The 18482-nt window shown below is 42.3% G+C and overlaps 1 protein-coding gene across 12 annotated transcripts in view; it reads left to right on the top strand.

Annotated features, from left to right (window-relative positions):
• The first annotated feature begins 925 nt into the window (after window positions 1-925).
• The window catches only part of RGS6 (regulator of G protein signaling 6), a 495409-nt gene continuing 477852 nt past the window's right edge, over window positions 926-18482 (top strand). For 3 of the 12 annotated variants that reach the window (XM_080664872.1, XM_080664875.1, XM_080664881.1), the window contains exon 1: window positions 1706-1881. The gene's annotated coding sequence lies outside the window, so the exon portion shown is untranslated. Of the gene's footprint in view, window positions 1492-1653; window positions 2103-2638; window positions 2682-18482 lie in introns of those variants that run through there. The other 9 variants (XM_080664882.1, XM_080664880.1, XM_080664874.1 and 6 more) reach the window with 7 other exon arrangements.

Here is an 18482-nt window from a genome sequence, read left to right as displayed (position 1 = left end):
ATACAATTCAAGAATAAATCTTTAATTTATTGTTTATATTGATAGTATTGATATCAAACACCAATCCTCTGGTTACCAGTTAGCACCAACAATCTTTTTTTTAAAAATACAGTTTATTGATTTTTTACAGAGAGGAAGGGAGAAACATCGATCAGCTGCCTCTTGCACACCTCCTACTGGGGATGTGCCCACACCCAAGGTACATGCCCTTGACCGGAATCGAACCTGGGACCCTTCAGTCCGCAGGCCCACGCTCTATCCACTGAGCCAAACCATTCAGGGCAGCACCAACAATCTTATTTCTACATGCAATTTCCTGGATCTTGAACTAAACGTCACATTTCAGAATTCCCACATTAAAGAATGTCATCAATTCGAGTTACCCTTTCTAATTTTTTGTCTTCAACGTTTTTCTTCTTTCCCCAAGAATATCTGCAGAGCTGCTAAATGTTCTCGAAAGTTCTCTTGTGGTGTTTCAGATAAGAATAATCACAAAAGACTCCAAATACAGCCTGTGGTGTGAATGTTGAATCAATAAAAATGACGAGGTTGGTAACAACATCCCTGAGGATGGCGGTGGCCCGTTTTAATTTAGAGGGCGCCAGCTACCCACGTCAGCGAGAGACTCCAAGGCTCTCGAGTGAACCACTCCGGATCAGGACTCCCTAAGACAAACCTGACGCCACTGAAGTTTCCAGACGCGCCCAGCTCTGCATCGCTGAACCACTCTGCCAATTTTCCCGGCGGCAGCCGAAGCGCCAGGAATTTCTAGGTTTGTCTCTTCCTGGGACAATTGGTCCCGTGCACCTCCCGCAGCGCTGGGAGCAGGTGAGCAGGAGGGGGCGTGGCCTCAGGGACGCGCTCAGGTGCCTCGGCCCCGCCCCGGCCGCCGCCCCGCCCCGCCCACCTCGAGCCGCTGGGGTCCGGGCGCAGGTGCCGGCGTCCAGGTGCGCGCGGCGCGGCCTGCAGCTCCGCTCCACACCCGACAGCGGGCGCCGCTGCAGCGGCTCCAAGCGGCCGAGCTGAGCGGCTCCGCGAGTTGGGGCAGCTCTTGCGCTCGGCCCTGCTCGGCGGCCAGAGCTCCGCCCGGGCGCCGGCTTCCCACAGCGCCGGGAGCGCGCGGGTGTTGAGGGCGCAGACCGACCTCCGCGGACCCGCGGGCCTGGGGCGGGAGAGGCGGGCGAGCGCGCTGGAGACAGTCGGGCGTCCCGCGCCCTGGCACCATGCGCCCCGCCGCGCCTTCTCGCCGGCCCCGGGCTCCCCACTCCGCCCGCTGAGTCCCCGCGCTCGCCACCCCGGAAACTCGCCAAGACCAGGCGAGACGCTGGAGAGCAGCGCGGAGACTGACCCAGACGTCCCCTCCGCCCCCAAGAGGCTGGGGATCCCCGTTTCTTGGGCTTCTCTAGCTTTACCATGGACCTGGCGCCAGCTTGGCTTTAGGACAAATTCGGAAGCCGGAGGGGGAGTCAAGGCAATTCTTTGGTTGCTAAGGTAATTGTAGTTGTGACAAAAAAAATGGGGTAGAAACAAGTGTGTGTGCGGGGGGGGAAGGTGTTTTAAAACGGCGTGCCCTCACTCCCACCCGCCAATCCCTGTGGGTTGATGTCATTTCATCGCCTGGGTGTGGATGCCGGTCCGTTTCAGATGCTTGACAAGTGTCGGTGTGTGTGTGTGTGTGTGTGTGTGTGTGTGTGTGTGTGCGCGCGCGCGCGCGCGTGTGTGTGTGTGTGTGCAGTTTGGGACTGTAGAGGCACGGGCTTACGTAAGTGGTAAGGCAAGCTGGCGTGCGGACTTGTGTGGGATGGGTGCAGGTCTGCATAGAAAGCATGTTCCCGGGCTGGGGTGTGAAGCGCTCACCCACTTGGGACCCGTGTGCAGACGGTAGGTGCTTGCAGGGACTTCCAGTCTTCCGATGATTTGGCGGTGGCAGTTAGGGCAGCTTTACTTCAAAAGCAGACCGTCCTGAACTTTTCCTCTGAATCAGCTTGCCTGTTTGTGGTTTGGAGGAAAAGCAAGCGAGTGGTAGGGATGGGTGTCGGGGTCTGGTTTTGGGAACTGCAGCAGAAAGGGAACCCAGGGATTCTCTTTTGAGAGGATGACAGGTAAGCTGGTTGCCTGAAGAGACCATATTTACAGTCACTGTCAGACTGCGTAGCAAGTGGCCCAGAGAGACAGGGAAAGTGACCCAGAAAATTTAATTTTGTTCAGAAGGAAAGCTGCTGTATTTTTTTTTTTAATGTGGTGAAGTAGGGAGGAATATTACTTCTTTTTCTCCTGTTGAGAGGAGTGGCATTTCCATGCTACAAACTGAAGATATTTTGGATCTTATTGTTGGGTTGGAATCGTTCCCTGGGTGTTTATCAATACTTAGGAACTAGATCTGCAGGGAGTTTCTTCAATATCTTTTAGCAGCCCCAGAGTAAAACTGCCAAAATAAGCAATATTAGGTAAAGCCTAACCTTGGACCCTTTTCTCACCAGAGGGGGATGATAGGGGGAAGAAGAACTGGGCTTGTACATGTCCAAATGGAGTTAGAGACTGAGCTACAAGTGTGTGTGTGTGTTGTCCAAAGTGGTAGACAGAAAGGAAACGGTTAAGGTTTACCTTAATATGTTAAGGCTTTTACAGATCCATGTTCATAGGAAGATGGGGAATTATATGGAGGGAGCACTGGGGAGATGGTGAGAAACTTTCTGTGACTTTTTGTATGTTCTTTATGCTACGTATTCTTCTTATTAATTGATTAATTTTGCAATGGATGGGACTACCCTGAGAAACAATGTGAGTTGAGGACTGAGGGGAATTTGAGAGGTACTCTTTGGAGATACACCTTTATAAGCAAAAGCTTCATGCTGAACTGAGAAAACCAAGATGATAAATTCTTTCTGAGTTCTCTGAATATTATTGTCAAGCTAAATTGTTGTGTAAATATGGTGATTTTATGTATTATAAACATTGGGGATATATATATATATATATATATGTATATATATATATATATATATATATATATATATATATATATATTCCTCATCCCAATAACTGGTCCTTTCCTGAAAGTGTCTGTAAATTCTAGAAATGTCCACTACCATAAGTTATTTTGATGACATAGGTAGCCAGTGGTGTTTCCTTTTTCATTCTCATTACATTGGTTCTTAACTTTACTGCCCTGTCTCCTTTAAAAAAGTTAAATTAACATTCACTGATATATTGCCGAGAGCTTCAGTAAAACAATGCTAGTTTTTCTTCAAGCGACAATTTTTTTCTTATTAAGTGAAACATTACAACATTTCTGCTTTAATGGCAGAAATGTCTCTTTAAATGAGACATTTATTTATTTGTGAACAATTTTGTGGAAGAAGATAGCCAACATAGATATTTTTTTTAAACAAGCAAACATTTCTTGTGAAAGAAAACCAGTGTTTAATTGAAGCACAATTGACACCCAATTTTATATTGGTTTCAGGTGTAGAGCGTCATAATCCAACATTTGTATGCACTGTGCTAGGATCAATAAGTCTCTAACAGGACATGTAGGACAATATAAGTTGCCAGTAATTTTGGATGTCTGATTGACCACAGGGACGGAATTTTATGTGAAAATAGGATCATTCTGTTTCTTATTTCTCTGACGTTCTCCCAAGCATTTTATCTCTCCAACTCTTTCGAGTTTGCCAGGAATTGCTGAACATTCTGTTTTGTGCCAGGGGTTAAACATCAGGGAGATATGAGTAAGGAGCTCTGTGTCATATCAACATTTTTCAAAAGAGATGCTCTCTGAGATGTCAGTGCTGGGATTAATTTCCCTTTAGCCTCACAGTTAGCTCATCTTAATTCGGAATGCTTTGAACCCAGGAAAGCATTTAACCTCTTCATTTTCAGTGCCAGCTGGAAGGAATATATTTACCAAATTCCATCTTCATTGTGACATATGGCACGATATAAATAATTACTACACACACACTGTCCTGCTGTATGGAGAGAAATAGGATTACAAAATAAACCTTCATGTTGAATGACATGCATGTCACATTTCAAGAAACAGTTTTACTGTGTTTTTTTTTTTAAAATTATTATTACAAAAGTAATATCTAACCATTGGGGAAAAGTCGGGAAACTACAAAGAAAGAAAGGACATCTGTAGTTCTCCCACAGAAGGTGAACCATTGCATACTATATATTTTTCCAGACTTTATTCTGATCACATTATTCATTGGACTTTTTTTACCCCTGCCTGCCCCCGCCCCCTCCAAATTTCAGATCTTGTAAATGAAACTTGGATCTGTGTTAAAGGTTTGGAAAATTATTGCTAGTTTTCTGGATGGTTTTGATAGATTGGGCTTTAATTTCTGTTAGTGGTCCTTATTTTTAAAGACAGTAGTTTCTCTGCTTATGTGTTTTCTTTGAAAAGCAAGATTTGCACTTTGCGTCAGTAATACTTGGGGCTCCCTATAAGACTTAGGGATTAAAGCATCAGAAAAGAAATAGAACATTGGCCATGTTGGGTGGGAGACTTTAGTTCTGTTTTCAATCTCTCCACCAACTCCTCATGTGACCTTTGGCCTCTGGACCTGTTTCCTCCAAGGACAAATGACACTTTTAGATTTAGCTCAAGAAGCTAACAATATATTTGTTGTTTTCACATTTGATGAGGATCATCTTTGTTTGAAGTGGGCTTTTTTAAACACAGATGGCTGGGGGTCATCCCCAGAGTTTCTGACTCAGTTGGTCTGGAGAGTCCCCAGATGATGTTGACCCTGCAGGTCTGGGGACCACATGGAGAACTAGGTAGTAAGCTCTTGGGGGCAGAAGCACTCTTTTACTTTTCTTTGCATCCCCCTGTTCCATGCCAGCAATGTACCTGCCAGTAAGGGCTCAGTAAGCATTGGTTGAATCAATATCAGTTTCTCTATGGGGGAAAAGCTTTCTGAAGTAGTCAAGAGAAAAAAGATCATCATCCAGAATATGAAACTACTAGAGGCCCGGTGCACAAAATTCGTGCAAGGTGGGGTGTGTCACTCAGCCCAGCCTGCATCCTCTCCAATCTGGGACCCCTCGAGGGATGTTCGACTGCCCATTTAGGCCCGTTTCTGGTAGGATTGGGCCTAAATGGGCAGTCGGACATCCCTCTCACAATGCAGGACTGCTGGCTCCCAACTGCTCACCTGCCTGCCTTCCTGATTGCCCCTAACCACTTCTGCCTGCCAGCCTGATCACCCCCTAACCACTTCCCTGCCAGCCTGATTGATGCCTAACTGCTCCCCTGCCAGCCTGTTTGCCCCTAACTGCCCTCCCTTGCAGGCCTGGTCACCCCTAATTGCCCTCCCCTGCAGGCCTGGGTCCCCCCAACTGCCCTTCCCTGCAGGCCCAGTCGCCCTCAAATTCCCTCCTCTGTCAGGCTGGTCACCCCTAACTGCCCTCCCCTGCAGGCTTGATCGCCCCCAACTGCCCTCCCTTGCAGGCCTGGTCTCTCCCAACTGCCCTCCCCTGCTGGCCATCTTGTGGTGGCCATCTTGTGTCCACATGGGGGCAGCCATCTTGTGTGTTGGAGTGATGGTCAATTTGCATATTACTCTTTTATTAGATGGGATTAAGGCTGTAATGAGAGTAATAATCAGTCATGAAACGAAGTTCTTCAAACTGCAAGGGAAGCAAAAATGCCCACAAGTAGGCAGTTAAAATGCACATTAAACCTAATGAGTTACATTAAATAACAACTCAGAGTACCTGCTTGAGATGTTACAAACCATGAAGCTTATCAAATGCTTTACTGTTGCCTCCCAGAGGCAATTCATTTTCTGCAACATCGACATTCCAGTACAGGGCGGGAGGGAGGAAATTCACTATTAATTACCCTAACTACGAAAGCAGCAGCTAAAGAAAGCAACAGTCCAGGTACCACCCCAACACACACACACACACACACACACACACACACACACACACACACACTCTCACACACTCACACACTCACTCACACACACTCAAAAGGCAGAGCAATGCTCACTAGAGCCCACAAACGTTCTATGAGATAGGTGACTGAGGAAACTAAGAGAGGGCATGGAAGGGTTGCATTTGATGACTAGGAGAGCCTAGCAGGCTGAAATGCATGCCCCTCTTTTGGTCATCCTTGTGTGGCTACTTTGAGTCTAGAAAACAAATCCTCCCTTTCTACTTACATGTTGGAATCATAGGCTACAGTCCTTTTTATGTCTGGCAACTTTAAAAAGATGTGTAAATATTTGAATATGAGCAAAGTAGCTGCTCATGTAACTGAGGCTACTCAAATGAGTTGTGGTGGAGACTAGCTGTCTTCGCTTTTCTAAATACTTAGGTAAAGCCATCAAAGGAAAAGCCATCTTTAGTTTCTGCAGGGTAGAAGTCCCACTAGTGTCTGACTGACCCATGCTATTTTCTTGCCCAGGAGGAAGTGCACATTAAACAAAGGCTTCTGAGATGAGTATCCTACATGAGATGAACTAGTGGTGACAAACCTTGGAAGGACCTGAGGCATGTGAATTGCACCGAGACCTGGCCAGCCCCAGGCCCTGACAGAGAACTGTGATCATTGGCTCTTCAGTAGCACAACACGCACAACCCTGTTAATTGTGTTTTTCAACCTCAATTTCCTCATCTGTAAAATGGGAATAAAAAAACTATCCCTTGAGTGTGTATGGCTGTGAGGAGTAAATAGGACCCTGTTTAGTGTCCTGGGCAGAGGGGGCATAGTAACTCGAGGAGATGGACCCTGTCATACCACACTATTTTCTAATAATATTGAGAATCAGTTGTTGATTTGAAACCTCAGGAATTCCCTGGGTAAAATCTGAAACCAGCTTCTATACATGGAGTGCAAAGAAAGACACAGACCAGGCCAGGTTGGTAGGTGGCAGACTTAATAATCAAGGGAATTTACATAGGAGGGTTGGGCAACCACAAGAATAGATTTCCACACCCACCCACTAGAATCTTAAAAGTTTCTGTAGAGGCCTTACTAGGGTTCGCTCACATATTCAGACCAGATGGTCTCAGCAGCATCTTATAGTCTCATCTTGAAAATGGTTCTCACTGTGGAAACAGTGGGCAGAAGGGTCATTCCAAGGACAGGGAGGGGCGAGGAGCTTCCCATTGCCAGGATCCAGATCGTGGGTTAACTGGCGGTCACATCCTCTCCATGACCTCCGATAAGAGTCTGCTTGGAAATAAGTATTTCAGGGTAATGGTTTCCCTCTTATTTTTTTTGTCTGTTCCTGAGGACTTGCTGTATCAGCCTGGCATTGGAGGGACTCCTCAGTCCCGGGGAGAACCCTGCTCCACAGTTGTAATGTTGGACTAGAGGAGGCTTGTAGAAAGCAAGTAGCCCAGACACTTGCGGAGAGGGTGGCGTGGCAAAGATCTTCTTCTGTGGGAGCCAAAGATGTATGTGTTTCCTGGAGCCTGAGGGCCATTAGTCGCAGCAGGAAGAGAAGGGGAGTGTGGGGACTGCTGCTACATGGATATCTCTTGTGCCAGACGGTGACCTACACCCGGAACAAGGCCATGTGTTATGTTTTGTCTATACCCTTAGTATCTCTCACAGTTCTTGGCACATGGTAGGAGATGGTAAATGTTTGCTGAGTTACTGACTTTCAGAGGGACAGCTCTGGGAGGATGAAAATGGGAGAAAGGATGTATTGGTGCAGATGTGTGGACTGCTTCAGGTATAGGTGTATGCATGGACCAACTGGGTGCAGGTACACAGACAGGTACGAGTATGGATGCATGGACTGGTCTGAGTGTGGGTGCATGGACAGGTATAGTGTGAATGCAAGTGCAAATAGTTATAATCTCCATTCTTATTTTTTGCTTGATTTTGCCTAGCTAGATAGACCTCAAACCCTCTTTTGTAATTATCCTATGTAATAAAGATGTAATATGCAAATAGTTGTTATGCCGTGAAGGGTAACGACCGACAGCATAACGACCGGATCGTGGATCAGCAGGAGGGTGGGGCAGTGAGCTATGAGTAGGCGGCAGAGAGCTACAGGAGGGTGGGGCAGTGAGCTATGAGGGTGGGTGGGTGGAGGGAGCTACAGGAGGGCGTTGCAGCAGGTGGAGAGCTACAGGAGGGCATCAGCGAGCTACTGGCGAGCTACTGGCACACGGATTCATGCGCAGGGCTGCTAGTACATTAATGTTTGCCTTTCCCACTTGCCTGTGGTCTGGTTTTCTTACAACCATAAGAGAAGAGCCATAGCACAAAGCTATAGATGTAGTAAATGCTTGAGAAAAAATTGGTTTTCTAAACAAAAAGTTGCCCAGTCTACAAAGCTATGGATCTGTCATATTGCAGTGGACTGATCTAATGAAATAACAGTCAGCATTTATAAAAGTTTTTTTTGTAAATCAAAGCCTTTTAAGAGGAATTATGTGGTATTGCTCCCATTTTACAGATGAAGAAACCAAACCTGAAACAGATGTTCAGTCACTCACCTGAGGTTAGTTATTGAGTAGAGACACCAAGATTTAAACTCAGCTCTTATCTGACCCCAAAGTCCTGAGTCTCTCTGATATATCACAAGATGGCGAATAGGCAGAAACCCTACCCTTGAGATCTTCATTTCAGTTGTCTTGAAGATGATAGAAATAAACAGAAAATTAACAGTGAGGGATATTAAGTGAAAAGAACGTGTGGAATTTTATAAGGCAGGTTAGATAGCAAATAGATGACAAAGATAGTAAATACAGTTCAATTCAGAGAGAGAACATTATATACTGTAATCAGATCTGGAAGAGACAGGCTTTGGGAAATAGAAATTTCATAGTTGAAGAGAGGAATCACGGCAAGCTTTTCAGGTGAGAGGTATTGATGATAATTGGTTAAACCAATTACTATTTGCTTTCAGAGTAAGAACTAATTTTTCTTGAAACATGGGACCCTCTGTCCCATTTTTTTTTTATTTGTCAATATTTTTATTTTTATTATTTTTTTATTGTTTAAAGTATTACAAATAGTAGTATATATGTCTCCTTTTTTTTTCCCCATTGACCTCCCCCCGGCCTCCCCTACCCCCCAGTACATGCCTTTACCTGCCCCCACCCCTCCAGTGTCTTGTATCCATTGGTTATGCTTATATGCATGTGTACAAGTCCTTCGGTTGATCGCTTACAGCCCCCCCCCCCCGCCAACCTCCCCTGCCTTCCTGCTGTAGTTTGACAGTCTGTTCAATGCTTCTTTGCCTCTGTATCTATTTTTTCCCCCATTTCTTTCCTTTAAAAAATCTTGCCTCTGCAGACTAGAAATAAACATATAATAACAAAAAGTGTTTGAGTCCCAATTTCAATGTCAAACAGTTCCTTATGTTGATAGAGACACTCTTTCCCCCTTAAAAGCCCAACAGCCACCCATGTGCGATGATGAATGGCATCTGGACTGGACTCCAGGGCTGGGAAGCATTAGGGGTGGGTGAGAGCCCTGTTAAAGCAAAGAGACTGAGCTGCCCAGAAAGCCCCGTTGTTGCCACACATTTTTAATCATTAGCAACTAATTCCAATTAAACAGCGTTGTGTGGATCTACACTGCCCAATCCAAACCAAACACTTGTTGAGCTGTGTTTCTTTCTGTTTGCGACCTCTCTAGAAGAAAGACAGCAACTTTAAAAAATGTCCGGTGTGTTCTTCTCTTAAGCTGCTATGGAAGTGCTACTGTGTTCAGATTCCAAACCAAGCAGGAAGATGCCATTATATTATTTTGCTGACCATACATCCTAAAACAAAGACTGATTCAGCAGCTGGTCAAAATAGAAAGTATGCATTCTGAAAGGATAAATGTATTGATTCTATTTTAGATTCTTCTTCTTCTTTTTTTTTTTTTTTTTTTTTGAGGGGAAGGTACTTTAACTTTGAGAGTGGCAGGTAATAGGCACTTGGCTGCTAGCTTCTACCCTTAGGCAGGGGTATGTGACATTAGATGAAATGACTTAACACTACTGAGGGCTGAGAAACTGTGATTGCTTTGAGGGCATTACTGAAAGAGAGAGTGTTCCTGGAAATCTCTGATTTAGTCAGGGTAAGGGAGGGGAGAGGGAGTTCTTACTCCAGTCACCCAGTTGGTGTAAGGTCTTCCCCACTCCTCTCCCTGCTTGTCCACATTGGTGGTAAGTCCTACTACCGAACAACTTTTCTGGATGATGATGATGATCATATATGGCTGTTTTCAAGAAGTTTAAAATTCTTTGTGTGTGTTGCGGGGGAGGGGGGAAGGGAGGGAGATGGAGAAACAGAATGTGGTAAGACAGATACTTATAGGTGGAATGAGGGAGAGGTTGAGTGGATGAGTTGGACACTGGAGGGCCAATGGGTTAGGTAGCAAGAGTGTGCTTGAGTCGTTTCAGTGTAGGTAAAAGGACAAAGGTACAAAGACTTTTTAATACCCCCCTACTGAGAGCCAGGTCTTTAGAAATCTTTCAGGCAGGAGAAATCTGTTGAACTTTAATGGGGAAACAGGGATAGGTGAAAGAGGGATAGTGTTGCAAGCAAAACTGTTTAATACATATTTATGTTCACCAAAAGACAACTGAGAAAACAAAGTTGATTATGAGTGACATTTACGTCACCTTCTGTTGGTAATAGAGCGTGTGCCACAGTGCATTTCTAGTTCTTACTGTTTTTCCGGAAATCACGCCCCTGCGGTGAAATACGTACAAGTGGTTTTGCTCTATTGCAGTCAATGCACAATTCCTGTGCAAGTAGGCATTTCCCCAAGTCAGGCTCTCCGTCCAAATGGCCAATGCCTTTTAGACTTTTAGACTGAGAGGGTGACCACTGACGCCTGGATCTTCCTGTGGCTCAAGGGTAAAGTGGACAAATTTCGGATAAACTTTATATCACTTGCTTGGCATGGCTGATTCGGAAGTTCTCAGATATCTCACCCCAGTGCATAGGGTATTTAGCTTCTTGCCAAAGTATGCTATCAATTCCAGGTTTTCGTTTCTTTGGCTTCCTTTAGCTTTCAAACGCGTCTCTGCAAAAACCACTTTCCTTGCTTGTTATCTGCCTTACAACCCCCTACCCAGCTTAAAAAAATCTGTTTAATGCCCAGTTTCTTATATTTTCTAATTGTCCTTAATAGGAGCGACTAGGTGGCTCTCGAAAGTGTATTTGGAGCCCTGGCCAGTTTGGCTCAGTGGATAGGTCATCAGCCCACAGACTTAAGGGTCCCAGGTTCGATTCCGGTCAAGGGAATGTACCTCTGTGCAGGCTTCATCCCAGGCCCTGGTGGGGGAATGTGCAGGAGGCAACCAATCGATATGTCTCTCACATCGATGTTTCCCTCTCTCTGTCTTTCCCTCTCCCTTCCACTCTCTCAAAATATCAATGGAAAAATATCCTTGGGTGAGGATTACCAACAACAAGAACAAAAATAAAAGTGTATTTGGAAATAGGTTGGGTTAAGTTGAATTTTGGTTATTGGGAATTCTTGGTGGGAGAAAGTTTCCTGTGGTTGAGATGGGTCATGTTGTTAGTTATATAAAGATGAACAGTGATTGACAAGACTAGAAATGCAAATTAGGACCAGTCTATTGAGGGACTTAAATGTCACATAGATGATGATGATGATTGGTGGTGATGATCATTATGATGGTGATGATGGTGATTCGGGGCTCTCAAGGATGTGGACAAAAACAAAACAAAAGAACTAAAGTAAAATTCAAACCAACTCAAGCAAAAAGGAATTTATCTGACTCATCTACCTGGGAATTCAGGCATGTCTGGATCCAGGGACATAAATGCTATCTCAGCAGTCTTACTTGATATCTTATCATCTTGACTTCCTCCTTCTGTAACTCTAGAGGAAACATATATGGTCATTCATGTGTCTACTGTTATATCCTTTCAACCTAGGGAAGGGATGTTTTTACTTATAGCACAGTGTCCTTATCTCAGTCTCAGGGAAGGACCCTGATTAGTCCCGATTAGAGTCATATGTCTACCTCAATGCAATCAATGTGTCTAATGATGCAGCATATTCTGGCCAGGATAGTTCACAGGCCCACCTTTCCCTATCAGAGGAAGCAAATTTGATAGCAAAAGAATATATTGGGCAATCAGAAACAGTAACTGCATCCATCTTCTAAACTGGCCGAAGGACTTTGGTTTTGTTTGCTGGGCAGTGGAAAGTTATGAAGAATGAATGCAGAGTATTTCAACCACTTTTTGAGAGTTCTGAAATATTTTTAAAGAGTTGGAAGACTTTCACTATCCAAAATGTAGTTTTCAGATAATGTGAGGCATTCCTTCAATGGTGTGTTTCTAATCTCGTTTCACTTCTATACCAGCTCTCTCATTCAATGATTATTACTTCTGGTCTATGCCTATGGCACAAACATCAGGGTACATGTGTATAATGGTGACAGACCCAACCTCTGGGTCCTCCACCATTCCTGCGACCATATGCCTGCAATTATATATTTTTTTGCATTGCTCTTTCTGAGATGGCTGGAGTCCCACCTTGCAAACCAGAGATGCTATATTTTTTTGTCACAATATTTGCACTATTCTTCTTTTAAACATAGAATTCTGTTTGTATAACATATTTTCAAGGAAGAATACAAGTCATTGCTTAATGAATTGTCAACCATGTTATCTCTTCCAAGAGATAGAATATTACCTTTCCCTCAGAAAACACCTCATGCATCTTCCCTTTCCCCCAGTGATCACCACTAACCTGATTTCTGTCACCATATGTTTACATTTTTGAAATATATGACATATATATGGAAATACACACACACACACACACACACACAGACCCACATATACACTTTTTGTGGCTTCTTATGCACAACATTGATTGAAAAATTAATCAAACAATGAATTTCTTGTGATGTGTAGCAGTAGTCTATCCATTTTATTACTCTATAGCAGTGGTTGGCAAACCACGGCTTGTGAGCCACATGTGGCTCTTTGGCCCCTTGAGTGTAGCTCTTCCACAAAATACCAGGGCCTGGGCGAGTCTATTTTGAAGAAGTGGCGTTAGAAGAAGTTTAAGTTTAAAAAATTGGCTCTCAAAAGAAATTTCAATCGTACTGTTGATATTTGGCTCTGTTGACTAATGAGTTTGCCGACAACTGCTCTATAGCAATCCACTCTATAATATTTCACAAACTGTTTATTCATCTACTCTTGATAGACATTTGGGATGTTTTCAGTTTAGGGCTACTATGAATAATGTTGCTATAAACTTTTTTATATGTGATTTTAGTGCACATATAAATGCATTTTTGTTTTGTATACACCTAAGACTGGATTGCTGGAACACGGAGTACATATATTCAATTTAATAAGTCCTTACAAAGAGTTTTCCTAAGTGGTGTATCAATTTATACTCCTGTCATCAGTTTATGAGTGTTTCAATTTTTCTACATACTTGTCAACACTTGGGATTGTCAAACTTTTGCATTTTAGCCATTATGGTGGGTGTGTAGTGGTGTCTCATGGTGGTTTCAATTTTCCCTAGTAACTAATGATGTTGTGCCTTTTTAATGTATTTTGTTTTGGTCATTTTTATTTAATCTTTTGTGGTCCCTATTTAATTTCATTGCCCAGTAATCAATTGGATTGCCTATCTTTTTCTTATTGATTTACTGTAGGAGTTTTTTTTCTTTAAACAAATATTTTTACCAATTATGTATATTTAAAATATCTTTTCCTACTCTTGACATTTAATTCTCTTTCAATGAATAGGCGATCTTATTTTTAATGTAATCCAATTTGTCAAACTCTTCCTTTATGCTTATTTTTATTTTTCTGTGCCTGCTTAAGAAATTTTTGCCTACCCTAAAGTCATGAAGCTGTTCTCCCAAATTTTTGGAAGCCCTCTTGTTTTGCATTTTATCTTTAAGTAAAAAAAAATCCACCTGAGGTTTTTATCTATGGCATGCAGGGGTCCTCAAACTTTTTAAACAGGGGGCCAGTTCACTGTCCCTCAGACCATTGGAGGGCCGGACTATAGTTTAAAAAAAAAACTATGAACAAATTCCTATGTGCACTGCGGGCCCTGGACGAGTTGGCTGCTAAGCAGGACAGGCAGTGGCACCCGGCGGGCCAGATAAATGTCCTCGGCGGGCCGCATGTGGCCCGCTGGCTGTTGTTTGAGGACCCCTGGATAGAGGACCCATATTTATTTTGTTTTTCTGAATGTATATCCAGTTAATCCAGCACTACTTATTGAAAAATATCGTTTTATCCATTGCTTTGAAATGTCACTTTTATTATAAATTGGATAGGATCATTTATATGTGGGTCTCTCTCTGCTTTCTAGCCCCTTTCATTGTTCAAGTTGTTTATTCTTATACTCATACCACACTGTCTTAATTAATATAGCTCAATAAGTCTTGATATCCAGAAGTATAGGCCTTCCAGCTATGTTCTTACTTAAGAATAGCTTGGTTATTCTTAGCCATTTGCATCACTATATAAATGTAAAATAATCTTTTGATGAGATTTTGATTTGGAATGCATTAAATCTCTAGCCACAATTAATGTCTTTAGAATGTTGATTATTTCAATTCATTAATATGCTATAGCCCTTCATTTATTTAGACCTGTTATTTCTGTTAGTGTTTTATATTTCTCTATGTTCTAATAGTATTGTACACCTTTATTGAGATATAGTCTTAGTATTTGAAGTTATTTTATACATTACTAGAGGCTTGGTGCATGAAATTCGTGCACTGGCAGGGGGGTGGTGTCCCTTAGCCCAGCCTGCACTTTCTCCAATCTGGGACCCCTCGGGGCAGTCGGACATCCCTCTCACAATCCAGGACTGCTGGCTCCTAACCGCTTGCCTGCCTGCCTGCCTGATTGCCCCTAACTGCTTCTGCCTGCCAGCCTGATCACCCCCTAACTACTCCCCTGTCAGCCCGATCACCCCCAACTGCCCTCTCCTGCTGTTCTGGTTGCCACCAACTGCCCTCTCCTGCTGGCCTGATCTTGCCCCCAACTGCCCTCCCCAGATCTTGTGACAACATGGGGGGCGGCCATCTTGTGATGACGTGGGGGTGGCTATCTTGTGGCCATCTTGTGACAACATGGGGGCAGCCATCTTGTGATGACACGAGGGCAAGATGCCACCTAGGCTTTTATTAGTATAGATAAGTGATATCTTTTAAAAACATCATTTTCCAGTTATTTTGAATATGTACAATCAGTTTTTATATAGTGACCTTGTATCCAGTGATTTTGCTAAACACACTTATTAATTCTAATAGCTCCATGTAGATTATTATGGACTTTCCATGTATACAATCAAATTACTGGCAAAACAGTGTTTAGTTTTCCCTTTGCAATCTTTATGTCTTTTATTTAGTTTTTTTGTTTTTTGTTGTGTTTTTTTTTTGCCTGTTGCCTTGGCTAAGACCTCTGATATGATGATGAATAGAAGTGGTCATAGTGGGCATCCTTGTCTCATTTCTAATCTCAGTGGGAAAGTTTTCAAAGTGTGACTTTTAAATATTATGGTTGTTTTGTTTTATACTATGCTTTATCAGATTAAGCAGTTCCTTTACATTCAAAACTTGCTAAGAGTATTTTCATGCACACACATTGAATTTGACCAAATGGTTAAGGCAATAGTTGCATGGAATGTCCAGCTCCTTTCTCTCCCTCCCTCGCCCGTCCCCCACCCCCAGTCCCATATGTACTCATTACCTTGGGAGCGCTCTTTTAAAAAAATTTTATCAAGCTTTTCTACTTCTTAAGGGTTGTTCTGTTATAGGGTAGGAAGCAGTACATTCTAATTGTATGATGTTTGTCTTCTACACGGCAACAAAAACCCCTCAGAAACCTATTCAAAACCCTGTTATTTCTTTGACCTGTATTGCTTCTGCCTGATGAGCTTTATGAATATATCTTTCTTTTGTTATGTCTGCTATCTCCAGCAGATGAAAAGCCTGCTCTTGCTGCTCCAAGTGCATGCATTATGAAGCATTGAAGAGATGCACCGATATTTAAATGCCTAGGTTGAGGGTAAAAAGAGACTGATTTTGCCTGTTCTTAAAAAAATGAAGAAAGAAAACAACAAAATTCCAAGGAACAAAACTGACATTATTTTTTAAAAGAAGCCAAGAGGAGTGCCTTTCTTTTTGGATCCCCTGGGAACACGTCATCCTTTTTATCTCTTAGTCATCCCCGTCTTGTGTGTAAAAATTGGCAAAGCTCCTCTGTCACTCCTACTTCTTCTCTAGCAGTCATACAACCTTTCATGTAAACCAAGAGGATAATAAAATGTTACTTCTGCAGTCCCTGGAGTCAGTAGTATTAGTAGTATTAGACAGTATAATCTTAGCACCCGTACTTATAAAATGTAAGTTCTCTCATGTGAGAGGAGAGGCATTTAGGCTCTCAAGACCCAAATTCTAATGCTGGCTCTATTACTAACCAGCAAGATGACATTAGAACATAACGTGGTTTCTCCAGGCCTTAGTTTCATCCTCTGAAAAAATTAAGAGATTGGGCTTGTTCAGGGAACATAAAACATATATATTTTTAATCTCTGCTTTCATTTTCACAAAATCTTTTATGTAAAGGACCAAATAGTAAATATTTTGAGCTCTGCAGGCCATATGGTCTCTGTTGCAACTATATAACTCTGCTGTTGTAGCATAAAAGCAGCCATAGACAGTCAGTAGACAAATGGGAGTTTATTTATCAAACTTCATGGACACAGAAATTTGATATTTATGGTTTTCATGTGTTATAAAATATTCTTCTTCTTTCAACTTTTGTTGACAATTTAAAAAATGTAAAGACCATTCTTAGCTCATAGATTATACAAAAACAGGCAGCCAGCTAGGTTTGTCCCCTAGGTCCTACTTTGCCAACCTTGAACTAGTTGATGGTCAAGGCTATTCTAGAACTCTGTGTTAGACATTGATATTGTAGTCTTTTAAAGTATAGTATTTTTTCTTTTCCATGAACATTGTTCAAAAGAGTCTTACTCCTTTCTCTTAGGTTAATTAAGAATTAGACAATAAAAGACTGCATATTTCCTTTGTTTATCTCCTCCTTGATGCTTGTTCTTTCTTTTTGTAGACCCAAGTTTCTGACCTACTTAATTTTCCTGTATCTAAAAAACTTCCTTTAGCATTTCTTGCAGGGCAAGTTTGCTAGTGAACTTGCTCAGTTTTTCTTTGTTAGAGAAAGTTGTTATTTTTCCTTCACTTTTGAAGGATAATTTCACTAGATATAGAATTCTAGGTGTGTGGTGTTTTTCTTTCAACATTGTAAGTATTTCACTCCACTCTCTCATCTGTGTCGTTTCTGTTGAGAAGCCCTCTATAATTGTTATACTTGTTCCTTTATATGTTAAGGTGTTTTTTTTCTTTTGGTTTCTTTCAAGATTTTCTCTGTCTTTGATTTTCTGCACTTTGAATATAATACGCTTAGGTGTAGTGGTTTTTGTTCTTGTTTTTCAGCCCTGTCTGGTGTTTTCTGATCTTCCTGGATTTGAGGTTTGGTGTATGTTATTAACTTTGGAAAGCTGTCAGTCATTACTCCTTCGAATATTTCTTTTACTCCTTTTTCTTCTCCTCCTGGTGTTCCAATTACACTTATATTATATCTTTTGCTATTATACCACAGTTCTTAGATATGCTGTTCCATTTATTTTTTAAAATTCTTTTTCTTTCTCATTTGGGAAATTTCTATTAATCTTCACTGAACTTCACTGATTCTTTCCTTGGCCATTTAGAGTCTACCAATAGCATTCTTAATTTATTACAGTGTTTTTGACTTTTAGCATTTCTCTTTTTAAGGATTAAAAAGAATTCTGTCTCTCTGTTTAATTACCACCTACTTTTCCCTACTTTGTAAGTATTAACATATTTAATCATAGTTATTTTGGATTCCCTTTCAGATAATTTCAACATCTGTGTCTTATCTGAGTCTGGTTCTGATGACTGCTTGAAAGTCAAACACAATGTGTGAGATATTAGGAGCTGAGACAGCTAGGCCATTAGAGGGGGGCTTTATTTCATTTGGCTAAGTGTTGGGCTGTTTAATGTTTGCTGTAGCTGTAGGTGCCGGAAGCTTCAGTTCCCCTGTTTTAGTCTCCTCTCTTGACTGTAGGTTTCCTAAGTGCTCCTTGGAGAGTTTGTATTTTAGAGGTCTTTTTGCTGTAACTCACTGTTATTATACTAGAGCCCCATTGATGTGGTGGTAGGGTGAGGAGAGGAGAAATGTACTCTAACCTTCCACTTAAGAGCAAATGTGGAACAACTTTTCGTTAGTAAGTGCAGCAACACTTCCTCTGTTGCAATCAATGGGAGGGAAGATGACTTACAGGATGATTAAGGTGAGGGTGTCCCAAGATGCGAGACTTGCCCTCTGCTAGCTTCCATTTCTTCAGTGGAGTTTGAAGTGACCTCATCAACTGAGACTGTGTATAAAGTTTGAACAAGCAGGAGACACGAGGTAACCAATTCAGAAGAGGAGATCAAACT

This window comes from Plecotus auritus (assembly GCF_963455305.1).
Source record: "Plecotus auritus genome assembly, chromosome: 1".
Taxonomy (NCBI): Eukaryota; Metazoa; Chordata; class Mammalia; order Chiroptera; family Vespertilionidae; genus Plecotus; species Plecotus auritus.
This window is presented reverse-complemented; position numbering and strand designations above follow the sequence as displayed.